Consider the following 14,725-nt stretch of genomic DNA (forward strand, 5'->3'; position numbering starts at 1 on the left):
CTCCCAATCCAGCGTCTCGGGCAGCTCTCTCTCTCTCAAAGTGCTCGTGCATTTCACTTCTCTCCAACCAACGCCGCTCAGCTGGTCGTCTTCAACTCCTCACGTCCCGATTTCTCTTCAGTCTCGTTCCCAGTACCAGTGGCGACGCATAGGGGGGGCACGCCTGGTCACGTGCCCCCCCAGATTTCTGCCAGGCAGTGGCTTAGCCACTGTGTTAGGATCGTTCACACTGAAACATGTGTAAGAAATTCCAATATTGTTATATTTTTCGCTTCCCATTATAGCGGGGCGGACGTGGCATGGGCGGCGCTGATTTTTCTTTTCGCTCACGGAAAGAACTTTTTATTTACCGCGTTGCTATCAACCAATGAGAATACATAAGCAAGCTGTACTTGCTCAACCCCAAACACAGATGCATGAAACATATAGGCTATGATTACTGTATATGCTATGTAGCCTAGCTACTACACATATAGATGTGGTAGAGGACATCTACTTTGTAATGAGTAGCCTATGTATTTACATAGAATGCACTCGCCTCATGACATATCTTATTGCCAGCTGACCTCTCCAGCAGCCAGCCTACTAATAAGATTATCATTTTTCACGGATTATGCAGCCAGCTTCATCAAGGGACGGTAACCAAGTCCATCCAGGTCTTGGAGATGGAGTGGTGGTAAATGTACAACCTGTTATTAATTGAATAACTAAAGAAATAAATCAGAATGAAAACAGTTCTGGACGCTGCTGAGAGAAAACCGGCAAAACTGTTTCAATTCCTGAGTTCGGTTACCTACTTGTTTTCATTCTGATTATTTGTTTAGGCTACAACGTGTCCGTCAGCGAATGTCAGTGCAGTGTGATACCAAAAAAAAAATGAGTGGTTGGATTTGCTGTCAATCAACCCAAGTTTTTTTGTTGGATCAGCTGTTTGTACATTTTTTTTTGTGTTTAAAGGCGCTGTAGTTATACAATGTAGTTAATGCAACTGTGTGCACAAGTCCCTCCTCTCCCGAACCTCCAGAAGATTAGGTACCATCGGCAGTCCTGCGTCAGTCAAAGAGTAATTACATTAGTCAGGATTTGTGAAATTAAATAAAATGGGTTGCTTTGCTTTGAACACCAAATGTGAAATAAACAACCATAAGTACGAATGAAATTATATATAGTTACTTATTATCAAAATGTGAAATTGAAATCTGATGCGCATGTTAAAAGTTCAAGTCCTTTGCTTCGTATTTCCTTTTTTGTTTTTAAACGGAAGTGTTCTGAACTGAATCTCTCTTTTTAACTATTTTGCACAACAGTGTATTTGGTTATTGGATCTTCTTTTTTTTAAAAAAAAGTTCTTTAGTTTTCGACAATAAAACGTCAATGCACTAATAAGAAATCAGGTTGCCAATTTCACCACTGTGACTATTCACCTTAAAAAAGTTACCATTGCCACCCTCTCCCGAAAAAAAATCCTGTCTACGCCACTGTTGCCAGGGTTTATTATTTAAAAATGCGCAGTTTATTTCAAACTTTCAAAACATAATAACATAACAAAGAGTGTCTAAGACCCTTCACCGTTATATTTGTTCTCGTGTGAGACTTTCACTTTTTCAGTCAGCGAAAATATGTGCTAAAACGGAGTGAATTTGAGCCCTGTTAAAATGGCAAAAAGACAGCTACGTTTGGAGTTTTTCTACAACAAAAAAGCTAAACCTCCAACGCCAGAGACATCAACAGAAACCGAACCTGACTCTTCTGTAGTTCAGAATGTTACGAACAACACATATATGTATTTGCATGCCCCGGTAGCTAAATGCTTAGTTACGGCTCTGGGCAAAACCAAAGCCCATGGCCAGTATACAATATTTTTCTGTATGCATTATTTTCTGTTGAGCACTACTGACACCGTTGAAACGGTGAGTCTTAGGTCGCCTGCGGATACATTAATCCAATCAATGCGTCTGAACCTAGTGTGTAATCCCAAGGTAACTGCTCACTGTTAACACGTTTTAAGACGTTAATTCACGTTTTTATTAATACAGTGTCCCCTTCAGACATGTTAAAGGAGAGATTTGGAAATAACATACAAAACTATGCGCGAGTATACTGGCCATGGGCTTTGGTTTTGCCCAGCGCCGTAACTAAGCATTTAGCTACCGGGGCATCAAAATATATATATATATATCCAAATATATATATATATATATATATATATATATATATATATATATATATATATATATATATATATATATATATATATATATAAATTGCATGGACCTCCGGAATGAAGCAACCGGAGGTGGATGGAAAGAATCAATATTGCAGCTACAGGGGCATGCAAGACTCCATATCGTAGATACCGGGCATGCAATTTTATATATATATATATATTATTGTTTTTTTTTTTCTTTTTTTTTTTTTTTTTTGGATGTTAGGAGTTAGGATGGTATTTACTCGCGCATAGTTTTGTATGTTATTTCCGAATTTCTCCTTTAACATGTCTGAAGGGGACACTGTATTACTTAAAACGTGAATTAACGTATTAAAACGTGTTAACTGTGAGCAGTTACTTTGGGATTACACACCAGGTTCAGACGCATTGATTGGATTAATGTATCTGCAGGCGACCTAAGACTCACCGTTTCAACGGTGTCAGTAGTGCTCAACAGAAAATAATGCATACAGAAAAATATTGTATACTGGCCATGGGCTTTGGTTTTGCCCAGCGCCGTAACTAAGCATTTAGCTACCGGGGCATGCAAATACATATATATATATATATATATATATATATATATATATATATATATATATATATAATCTGTCTATTAAAACGTGTTAACTGTGAGCAGTTACCTTGGGATTACACACCAGGTTCAGACGCATTGATTGGACTAATGTATCCGCAGGCGACCTAAGACTGTCCTATATATAAATTGCATGGACAGATGCCTTGACCAGTCTGCACCCAGCTACCTCCAGACCCTCATCTCTCCCTACACCCCCACTCGACCTCTCCGCTCCGCCTGCACTAGAAGACTAGCTCTACCACCGCTACGCTCCCCTGCCTCCAAAGCCCGCTCCTTCTCCACCCTTGCTCCGCAGTGTTGGAATGACCTTCCTACAGATGTCAGGACTGCCCAGTCCCTGACCACATTCCCGCGCCTCCTTAAGACTCACCTCTTCAAAGAGCACAAAGAGCACCTGTAGAACTCCTCTGTTTGTATCCTGGGACACTATCACCCTTCATGTAAATGTGCTTTATTTTGCTCTTATCAGCCCCTATTTTACTGCATTTAATCCTGTACTTCAGAATACTGTAATCTGCCAAGTTTTTAACCTGTAGTACTTTGTATTTACTCACATCCTGATGTAACTATCACTATTACCTGCTGTATTATTGAATTGTGGTTTGTCAAACTTGTACTTTACTTGAACAAAAGTTATTGTATTGCTTGCTCTTATTGTATTACTTGTATTGTAACGCTTGAAATGTTTTTGCTTACGATTGTAAGTCGCCCTGGATAAGGGCGTCTGCTAAGAAATAAATAATAATAATAATAATGGACCTCCGGCACCGGCGTAGATTTAGATAGGGATGGTAGGGACATGTCCCTACCAATGTCAAGGGACCGTTGAATTGTCCCTACCAATAATTTTGATAAATCTTAAACGTCTTTTGTCAAGTCATTTTATCTGCTCCACAAAGGGTTAACTCTCTCAAGCCCCCCGCCCCTCCCGCTCGTTAGTCCTCCCTCCTCCAAAAAAAACAAAACAAAAAAAAACCGCTAATTTGATTGACTTTGGCCCTTCCATACTGCATCACTGTAACACGGACTCAGTGCGTGGCTGACGTCAGGGACCAGCGAGTGTGTTGTTTTCATTGAAGTGCGAAAGTGCACAAGGACTCGGGAGTGAAAGGTAAATCTCCGGGTTTAAGAGTCTAAGAAATGACCATTATAAAGGGCAGAGACAGTTTTCCACATGTCAGTATTGTCAGTGGTTCTGATTCTTTTGAATAGGTTTTGGCTCATTCTTTTTAAAAACATTCATTTAAAAACCTCCACTCATTGAAGTATTTATTGTAGTATTATCTTTACTTATGTTTTATCTGTCAGGTAAGTACCTGTATGTCCCTGAGAAGAATGGAGAGTGTTTCCGTAGGGTTGTGACCGATGAAGAGGAGAAGACTGCCATTCGCAATGAAGTTCACACAGGACACTTTGGGATGAAGAGAATGATGGGGAAAATCATTCAACGATTTTACTGGAAAGGGATTGTAAAGGACGTGGAGCAATGGGTACTTTTTATTTTTTAAAAACCTTATTTTTTTTGCTTTTTGTCGCTTTTCCATTCATGATTTAAGTATTACTTGTTTCATCATTACTGTTTCCCTTAAGATCCTGAATTGTGAAGCATGCCAGAGATTTGAGAGGGTGAAGACTGTTGCCCCAGAACTGAAGCCAATCAAAGTTGTTTCTCCATGGTACATGATCGGTGAGTATTACATCATTAAACTTTTATAGTGAGGTCAGACAAAGAATGGAAGAACAAACAGAATTTAAACACAGTCTGTAATATGTAGAAAACTAAGAGCTTAGTCTGGTAACAAACTTTCTTGATAGCCAGTTAAACAGATTGTAAGCACGTGCTCTCAAAACATCATTTGACAACAGGTTGCAGTTTACAGACTAATTAGAGCTAGTGTCACATTGTCACATGACATCCATCTGTAATGTGATTAATGTGTCATCCACAGGGGGTGGAAATCTGCTATGTTTTGTACAGATAGGTGCATCAGGACAATTTCCAGTACAAAAAGATGCAACACCCATTGACAACAATGACTGCCCCCCCCCCCCCCCCCAAAAAAAAAGGGTGCCCCATTTAAATGTGTTTGACTCTTTGGGAATTAATAATAACCATGATTTCTGTTCCCAGGTTGTATCACTGCTGCAGTACAGTGGAAAGACAGTTTGGATCGTGTGGCCACATGTACAGCAGCAGCAGGGATGTAGTGACTGTGGACTGTTTACCATCGCAAACAGCCTCGCACTCTGCATGGGTGAAGAGCCAGGTAAGTTATGTTATGATCAAAAGCAAATTCGTGATCATCTTTTTTCTTGTTTTGTAGCTGGATCTCTTACTCCTTTCCCGAGCTGTGAGAGAACTCCCCTCCCAGAGGTACATTTCTGTGATGTGGAGGTCTACTGCACATGCAGGAGACCATACAGGATTGGACTGGAGCTGCTGGTGGAATGCGGGAGGTGTGGCGAATGGTTCCATGGCCAGTGTGAAGATCTACAGCGAGATGACCTCATCAGTATGGAGGAGTATATGTGCTCCATTTGCAGAGTTACACACATGGGTAAGCATGGTAAGTAAAGGTGAAACAGATTTATTATTTTGTTTTTTACTATATGTTTTTTTGAACATTTTATACTAAGCATTCCAGCTTAGTATATTATACTAACACTAAAATTTGGTAATGCCTGTCATAATTTATAGCTATTTACATATGTACAGTAGGGCATTGTTAATAAGGCTCATTGTCTTCAGTGTTTATTTTTCATGAGCACACAACTACTTATTTTGAAGACTTTTTTTTTTCAGGAGACCTTGATTCTATATTGAGACGTTTTTATTTGGAGAAATATTGCAGATGCTTTTGCACTTTCATTTTTAATTGGTATGGTAGTCTTAGTTCCCTTTCAAGTCGAAAATAACCATCAAGGTATGGGACATTGCCGTCAGGCAGTAGGGATTGGCTGAGCTTTATGTCAAAGCTGCCGATAGGCCTCCGCGCAAGCTGCCGTGTAAGCCCGCCCCCTTGGGAGCTTACTATACGCAGCGCGCAGAGAGTCACTTCCTCTTTTGCCTTCAGCATCAGTAGCGGTAGGACTTAGAGCTAATTTAACTGATTGTACTCACTAAGCTTAGGCTTGAGAAGCTGGTTTATCTCAGTTATTTCAGTTATTATTGTTATTATTGTGTATTTGTATTATTTTAGGATATATTTTGTGTTTACATTATATATTCCTTTTCGCTTTGCTTCGGCATTGCGTTCTTCGTGGTCTCCCCGTCTTTCCTCTGTTCTTTTATTATTTACTGTGTGGGTTTTTTTTATATATATATTCTATATATATTGTATTATTGTGTAATTATATATTTATTATATATTACATTGTGTGTCGGACGCGTGTTGCGTTGGCCTTGGCCACGCGCAATTGCATCCTCGGTCAAGCTTAGGCTATACCGTGTGTGTGTGCGGGTAGTCTGCTCTGCAGTCGTCGTCCCCCCCCCCCCCCCCCGCGGCGCGTTCCCGCCACGTGGTATTGCACTACACTCCCTTTCCCTTTGCAGCGTCCACAAGAAAAAAAAAAAAAAAAAAAAAAAAGTTTTTCCCTTCACTATACAGAGGAAGACAACCACCAACGTGCAAAATCCCCAGCACCTTCAGGTAGGTATTGCACAGCACCAGACACTGTACCAGCACTTTGCGTCTCCGCTTGGCGGGTCAGCTGACGCTTAGGCGTCTGTGCTTGCGTTCCACGCTCGGTACTCGCGCTTCGGCGCTCGCGCTCCGGCGCTTTTGGTGTCAGCGCTTGTGCGCTTGGTGCAGCGCTTCGGCGCTTTGTGCAGCGCTTCTGCGCTTGGTGCTTAGTGCTTCTGCACTTGGGGCTCAGTGCTCGACGCTCGACGCTTCGGCGCTCAGTGCTCGACGCTCGGTGCACGTTCCCATCAACGTCGGTGCTCGACGCTCGGTGCTCGACGCTCGGTGCACGCACCCTCGACGCACCTCGGTGCTCGACGCTCGGTGCTCGACGCTCGACGCTTTGGCGCTCGACGCTCGGTGCTCGGCGCTTGGCGCCTCGACGCACGCACCCTCGACACTCGACGCACGCGCCTCGACGTTCGGCGCTCGACGCTCGGTGCACGCACCCTCGACGCTCGGTGCTCGGTGCTCGACGCTCGACGCTTCGGCGCTCGACGCTCGACGCTCGACGCTCGACGCTCGACGCTCGACGCTTCGGCGCTCGACGCTCGACGCTCGGTGCTCGACGCTTCGGCGCTCGACGCCTCAACGCGCGCACCCTTGACATCGACGCACGCACCTCGGTGCTTGACGCTTCGGCGCTCGGTGCTCGACGCACGCACCCTCGACGCCTCGGCGCTCGATGCGGCGGCGCTCGACGCACGCACATCAGGTGCTTGACGCTTGGTGCCCAGCGCTTCGGCGCTCGACGACGCGCACCTCGCTCTCGTCTTTGACGTCAATATGTCTGGGTTCCACCGTTGTGTGACCTGTCAGGCCAAGTTGCCTGCCAGCGACCCTCATGAGGACTGTGTCGCATGTTTAGGGCCGGACCATGCAGCATCTGCCCTGGCAGACAGGGCATACTGCCAGCTATGTGCGGGGTTTCAAACACGCACCCTACGCCAGAGAGCTAGGAAGGCGGTGGGAGGTCGTTCCCCATCTTCGGGCTCGTCCCACACCGTCTCGGCCCCACCATCGTCTATCGTGTCGCTGCCGGCGACGTCTCAGCCTATGAGCCCATCTTCCCAGCTTACAGCTGGTCAAAGGTCTCCAATTAGGCGTGCTCGGGAACGTTCCCGCAGCCCCTCCTCTCGTGGGGCTCGCCCCCGTCGAGAGTCGCGATCCAGATCTCGATCGCCTCGCCGGAGAAGACACTCCCGCTCCCCTCGAAGGGGTAGACGGCATCAAGACACATCTGGGGTGGCTGAGCTCACCTCCAAGATGTCGCAGTTCATGGAGCTCATGATGGGACAACAATCCCTCCTCATGACTCTAGCGAACGTGGCGCCTCGGGCCCCAGAGATGGTTACCGGACCCAGCGCTAGTCAGCCGATGGTTCCTCCACCAGTTCCCCAGGAAGTAGAGTGGGACGCCGATGCTGTCTCAAGGGACGCATCTGATGCAGACCCGCTCTTTGAAGACACAGAGCCTGAGGTGGCATCCCAGCACTCTGGGCAGGACGACCCCGAAGTGCTGGATACTAATGACCCTATCTGGTCAGTGGTGGAGAGGGCAGCCCGCCATCTAGGCGTGGACTGGCCCGCATCAGAGCCAACACGTCGCTCTCTGTTTGAATTGCCATCGGCTCCGCCCCTTCAGTCCAGGATGCTCCCGGCATTCCCGGATTTTATTAAGGAGGTGCAGTCCACCTGGGGAGCACCGGCCTCCGCCCCTGCGACTTCTCGCAAGGCTTCGGCCTTCACCATGCACGGGGCGAGCGAAGCTGGGCTGGCGTTGTTTCCGCCAGTGGGCGCCGCGTTCGCCGCGCTAGTAAAGACGCCGACACTTTCGGGGCTGGCTAAGGACCCTTCCTGCCCTAACAGGCAGTGTAGGATTACGGAGGCCCACCTAAAAAAGGGTTATGCCGCGGCTACAGAGGCAGTTAGACTGTCCAACGTGGCCAGCCTCCTGACAGTCTACCAGGCGGCGCTGATTCGCGACCTGCCTGAGTCCCCACCCGTCGGGCTCAGGACCGAGCTGGGTGCAGTTGCACAGCTTTTGGTCAGGCTGGCTCAGCTAAATGCGCGAGCACAGGGCAGGAGCATTGCTTCCCTAGTAGTAGCAAGGAGGCAGCTATGGCTCTCACAGGCCAGGGTACAGGAGCCTGATAAGGCCCCGTTGTTAGATGCTCCTATATCCCCGGGGCACACGTTTGGCCCAGCGGTGGAGGAGATGCTGCAACGCTCCGTCAAGGCGCGTGAGGCGTCGCAGCAGTTGGCTAAGATGTGGCCAAGCAAGCCTTTCCAGCCAAGGCGGCCGCAGGAGCGCCAATGGCGCAGGGCGCCGCCGCAGCAGCAGGCGCACCCACAGGGCAGTAAAACCGCCCCCTCGGGGGTTGCAGCACGCAGCCAACCCGCATTTGCGAGACCGCAGCGCGGAGGGTGGCGCCCCAGAGGAGGTAGCAGACCACGTCCTCGTGGCTCTGCTCAGGCCCCTCGTGAGCGAGCGCAGCCTAAGCAGCCCTGAGAAACCCCGGCAGCCGTTAACCCACCCCTACACTGTTCCACAGCTCCTGTTCTGGCAACAATGCACCAACGACATCTGGGTGCCTAAAACTATAATCACCGGGTACACCCTTCAATTCCGGTTAAACCCCCCCCCCCCCCCTTCAGGGGAGTGGTGGTAACTGCAGTGAAGGACTCGGTTCAGTCCTCAGCTCTAAATGCAGAAATACAGGCATTGCTCAAGAAGCGTGCCATTCAACTAGTAGACCCTGCTCTGACCGACCAGGGGTTCTACTCCAAATACTTCCTTGTGCCAAAGAAGGACGGCGGGCTCCGCCCTATTCTAGACCTGCGTGTACTGAACAAATACCTACGGGTGTTGTTGTTCAAGATGCTTACGCACAGGCACATTGTCCAGTCTGTCCGGCAGGGCGACTGGTTTACCACCGTAGACCTCACAGATGCGTACTTTCACGTTCCCATCTGTCCGGGTCACAGGAAGTACCTACGTTTCGCATTTCAGAGCAGGGTCTACGAGTTTTGTGTCCTGCCATTCGGCCTGTCTCTAGCTCCTCGAACCTTTTCGAAGTGTATGGACGCCATTTTAGCCCCCTTGCGGGTTCAAGGCGTTCGACTGCGACTGGCTCGTCTGCGCGCAGTCAAAGGAGCAGTTGGCACAGCACACAGTGATGGTTACAGACCATCTTCAGCGGCTAGGTCTGAAGGTCAATCCAGACAAGAGCCGCCTCGTGCCCAGCCAACAGACCGAGTTTTTGGGTCTGCATCTGGACTCAGTGTCCATGGAAGCGACCCTATCGACACAAAGAGTTGCCTCATTAGAGCGGTGTCTCTCCCTATTCAGGTTGAGAGAAACAGTCAGCATGGAGCTCTGTCAGCGCATGCTGGGGTTGATGGCTGCCGCCTCGCAAGCCCTTCCTTTGGGCTTACTACACCAGAGACCTCTGCAGGCCTGGTTCAATGCCTTCGCGTTGCACCCGCGGAGAGACAAGCACCGCAGGCTGAGGGTATCCCGAACCTGCTGGGAAGCATTACGCTGGTGGAGAGTTCAGACGAACATCCGCCAGGGCGTGCGCTTGGGTCCCATCTTCCGAAGGGAAGTTATCACAACCGACGCTTCCAACCAAGGTTGGGGAGCAGTCTGGAACGGGACAGGGACCCGTGGAGTGTGGTCAGGACCCTGGAGGTCAGCCCACATCAACGCTCTGGAACTCAGAGCAGTGGACCTCGCCCTTCGGCACTTCTTGCCAGTGCTTCTAGACAAGCACGTGTTAGTGCGGTCAGACAACACCACAGTAGTGGCGTATATCAATCGCCAGGGCGGATTGCGGTCCCCAGGTCTTCACCGGATGGTAACGCGGCTGTTGCTCTGGGCTCAACCGCGGTTAGCCTCTCTGTGTGCAGTTCATCTGCCGGGCAGAGTCAATTACGCAGCGGATCTCCTGTCCAGAGGAGGTCCTCTTGCGGGCGAATGGCGTCTTCACCCTCGGGTGGTAGAGCGCATTTGGGACTGGTTCGGCACAGCGCAAGTCGATCTCTTCGCTTCGCGAGAGACCACGCACTGCCCCCTATGGTTCTCGGTGAAGGACCTCGACAGCCCCCTAGGAGTCGATGCACTGGCTCACGAATGGCCGCCAGGGCTCCTGTACGCATTTCCACCGATTTCGATGCTCCCCGCCTTCTTGGAGAAGGTCAGGGTAGAGCAAGCGACAGTGATTCTGATCGCTCCTCTGTGGCCTCGGAGGATTTGGTTCCCGAGTCTGGTGCAGTTGTTGCACGGTCGCCCGAGGGAGCTCCCTCTGCGAGCGGACCTGTTGTCCCAAGCCCAAGGAGGGCTATGGCATCCGAACCCCAAGCTCATGCAGCTATGGGCTTGGCCCCTGAGCGGGAGCGCCTGTCAGCCTTAGGGCTTTCGACGGCGGTTATATCGACCATTCAAAGTGCGAGGGCGCCCTCCACTCGGTCGCAATATACGTATAAGTGGCAATTATTTCAGAGTTGGTGTCTGGCTGAGGGCCATGACCCGGTCTCCTGCCCTATGGCAGTGATATTACAGTTTCTGCAGAAGCTGTTAGACGAGGGTAAGTCTCCCTCTACACTTAAAGTGTATTTGGCCGCTATTTCGGCTTGCCACGTACGCATTGACGGGTTATCACCTGGTTGCCATTTTTTGGCATCTCAGTTTCTGAAAGGCGCAAGACGCTTGCGGCCTCCAAGAACGACCAGTTTACCGTCGTGGAGCCTTGATGTGGTGCTGGAAGCCCTTGCCAAGGCGCCGTTTGAGCCTCTCCACAGCGTGGATATGAAGCTCATATCTATTAAGACTGCGTTTTTGCTGGCTGTGGTATCAGCAAAACGCGTGAGCGAGTTACATGCACTGTCAGTGCATCCTTCTTGTACTCGTTTTGCAGGAGACGGTTCTAAGGTCTCCATGCGCCCTAATCCGGCCTTTTTACCAAAGGTTATATCCCCGTTCCACATGAACCAGTCAGTCGAGTTGATGGCGTTCCATCCTCCTCCTTTTTCTTCCCCAGAGGAAGAGCGGTTACACATGCTCTGCCCTGTGTGGGCATTGAGGTGTTATATTGACCGCACAAGGACTGTGAGGCAGACAGAACAGTTGTTCATATGCCATGGTTCTAGATCTTTGGGTCAGCCGCTGTCTAAACAGCGCCTTTCCCACTGGATAGTGGATGCTATTAAATTAGCGTATGAATCTGCAGGCCTTCCTCCACCAGGGCAGTTGAAGGCGCATTCTACCAGGGGTATGGCGACATCCTGGGCCCTCTTTCGAGGGGTGCCGGTGTCTGATATTTGCGCGGCAGCCAGTTGGGCTACGCCGCATACTTTCATGAGGTTTTACAGGCTAAATGTGCTGGAATCCTCTGCTCCGTCATTTGGAGCATCTGTGTTGCACTCTATGACGCCTCAGGTTGCGGACGTCTAGAGTAGGTACAATATGGTGTGACTATTCCACCTTGGGACAGGTGTCATTGCGAGCATAGACGCTGAGGCGCAGCTCCGCATATGTGTAGATGTACTGCCTACGCAGTTGCGTTATGACGTAAGTCTGTCCTACTGCCGAGAATCCTCCCTCGCGACGGCTTGGGTACACTGTTCCCATACCTTGATGGTTATTTTCGACTTGAAAGGGAACGATAGGTTGCGGATGCAACCCCGGTTCCCTGAAAGAGAAAATAACCATCAAGCCGCGAGGTCGCTCTGGAGGCCTTCACGGCCTGAAGGGCAAAAGAGGAAGTGACTCTCCGCGCGCTGCGTATAGTAAGCTCCCAAGGGGGCGGGCTTACACGGCAGCTTGCGCGGAGGCCTATCGGCAGCTTTGACATAAAGCTCAGCCAATCCCTACTGCCTGACGGCAATGTCCCATACCTTGATGGTTATTTTCTCTTTCAGGGAACCGGGGTTGCATCCGCAACCTATCGTTTCTGAGCTACTGAATTATTGCCTGACTTGAGTATTTCCAGGGCAGAGATATCCAAAGTAAACTGGATGTCAGTTCTAACACCCACCTTGTTTAATGTAGTTATTGTGAACTAGCTGGGGAGGGGTTGATTCACTGTATTGAAGTGAAATTGTGCCAAATAAGGTGGGTGTAACATGATATAAAAGTACAGTAAATGTAATTCTGAAGTAATAAACAATTTCACATTTTACATGTACATGTTTCAGACAGTACATGTAATGCTTCAATTTCAAATTCAATTTCCATTCCTATTAAATGATATTAGACAATTACATACTATACAAGTTAACAGTATGAAATATCATTTTTAGACAGACAGCCTCTTTAAAGTCCTTCTTTTTTTGTGTATTATGTGAGAAGGCATTTTAAAGTTCTGTTAAACCTGCTCCTAACACCCCACTCCATAGGTCAGGACCTTGAAGTGGTGAGTGGGCTTTTTACCAAAGCTGACCTACAGTATAGCTTTTTTTTTTTTTTTTTCACCACTGCTTACGCATTAAGTCCTGGATAGCACTTTACAATGGAAATATGCAATCTGATCATGTACTGATCATGTTTTATTGTGAAGAATACAGAAAATAAAGTTTGTTACATTTTTCAACATGTTGTGCCTTTTTTTGTGAATGTCTTTCTGGTTCTGACTACTACAACTGATACACAACTCACTAAATGATTGAGTTCAGATTTCTGCTCGCCATGCAGTGCTCTGTTAAGGGTTCACCAGCACTAAGACTGGACAACTCGGATCTAGATTGACTTCTACTCTAGCATTTACACAAATCTGACATCCTCTATGCTTCATTAGTTAAGAGCCTGAATTATAGACACTAAAGTCAGGGACAATATGTAGTGGTTAACAATCACATTGCTTCTAGTTCCAAATTTGTACTTTTGAGTGTTCGAAGTTATGGAAGAAACATTCTTATTTTATAGCATATGATATAATTTGGCTTCATACATATTTAACAAATGCATATACAGTATTACTCATAACAAAGGAACAACAACCAATCTGCAGACCTGCTTTGAGAAATGATAGGCTCCATTCCAGGATGATGCCAATGATCTGACAAACACTGTAGGAAGTGGCAACACATACAATGAGGGTGTATTACTTCATTTTTTTATGACAAGTTATATGGTTAAACTAAGAGAAATTTGTTTGCAGATTTAGTGCAAGACCATGCATGAATAATGCTAAATATTAAACCTTTTGACCTGTTAATTCCTTTAATTTTTAACATCCCCTAAATATTTCTCACAATATACACTGAAGCTACTGTATAACCTATATTAATCATACTGCCTTATTGGAGTAAATAACAATATTTGTTGATCACAAACTTATTGGCACATTTTCAATTAAAGTCTGTAAGTTAAGGTTAGTCTTAATTGAGTTAGTCACTATTAACACAATGCATCAATTAGAAACCACTACTTATCAATTTAGCAATATTATTAAAAAAAAAAAAAAACATTAGCTGTAAAACACGCACAGAAACTGAAGCAAAATAGTTTGTGCACTTAGCACAGCATGGTCAAAACAAAGGAGCTGGATCTAGATGTGAGAAAAGCACTTGTTACAGTAACTACTACAGCAGAAGGGGAATCGATAAAGAGCGTTGTGGATAAAAAAAATCGTAATACAAAAATCCACAATAATCAAGAATTATTTGAAGACTAATTCAACTGAAACGATGGAAAGAAGTGGACGTCCCAGGAAAATTACGACTATAGCATAAAGAATTGTTCGAGCAGCTCGCAAAAATCCACCATTAACAGCCAAGGATTTAAAGAAACATCTGGTATAGCAGTGTATGAAATAACTATACAAAGTCATCTAAACACAAAAGGCTTATACGCGACCTTAATGGTAACCACATTTGACAACAATTCAAATAAAAAAAATAAAAAAATAAAAAGCTTCTTGAATGATCTTTAGTTAAGGGTGTCAATAATTTTGTCTGCAACTGTATGTAATCATGACAACTCCCTGATTGTGATCCATAAGTATAGCAAGACTAAACATCAACATGACTACCCACTAATGTGTAGAAATTATTACCAGTCTATACTTCTAACTTATTGTTTGTTATAAACATTTTATTTGAAAAGTTACAATTTTAATATAACGTTTGCGTTACAGTTGTGATCATTTAAGCTGCTCTACTTTATTATTATTATTTATTAGCATATATATATATGTAATTAAACAATATTTAATGTATGTTATATTTACTGTAA

General features: G+C 46.6%; 1 long non-coding RNA gene across 1 annotated transcript; it reads left to right on the forward strand.

Moving 5' to 3' along the window:
* The first annotated feature begins 4,089 nt into the window (after positions 1-4,089).
* LOC131736197 (uncharacterized) lies at positions 4,090-5,711 on the forward strand. The gene is made up of 3 exons (XR_009328001.1): positions 4,090-4,297; positions 4,398-4,494; positions 4,939-5,711. It is a non-coding gene; the product is annotated as an uncharacterized LOC131736197 (long non-coding RNA).
* The last annotated feature ends 9,014 nt before the right edge of the window (positions 5,712-14,725 follow it).

Source organism: Acipenser ruthenus, unplaced genomic scaffold (genome assembly GCF_902713425.1).
Source record: "Acipenser ruthenus unplaced genomic scaffold, fAciRut3.2 maternal haplotype, whole genome shotgun sequence".
Classification (NCBI taxonomy): domain Eukaryota; kingdom Metazoa; phylum Chordata; class Actinopteri; order Acipenseriformes; family Acipenseridae; genus Acipenser; species Acipenser ruthenus.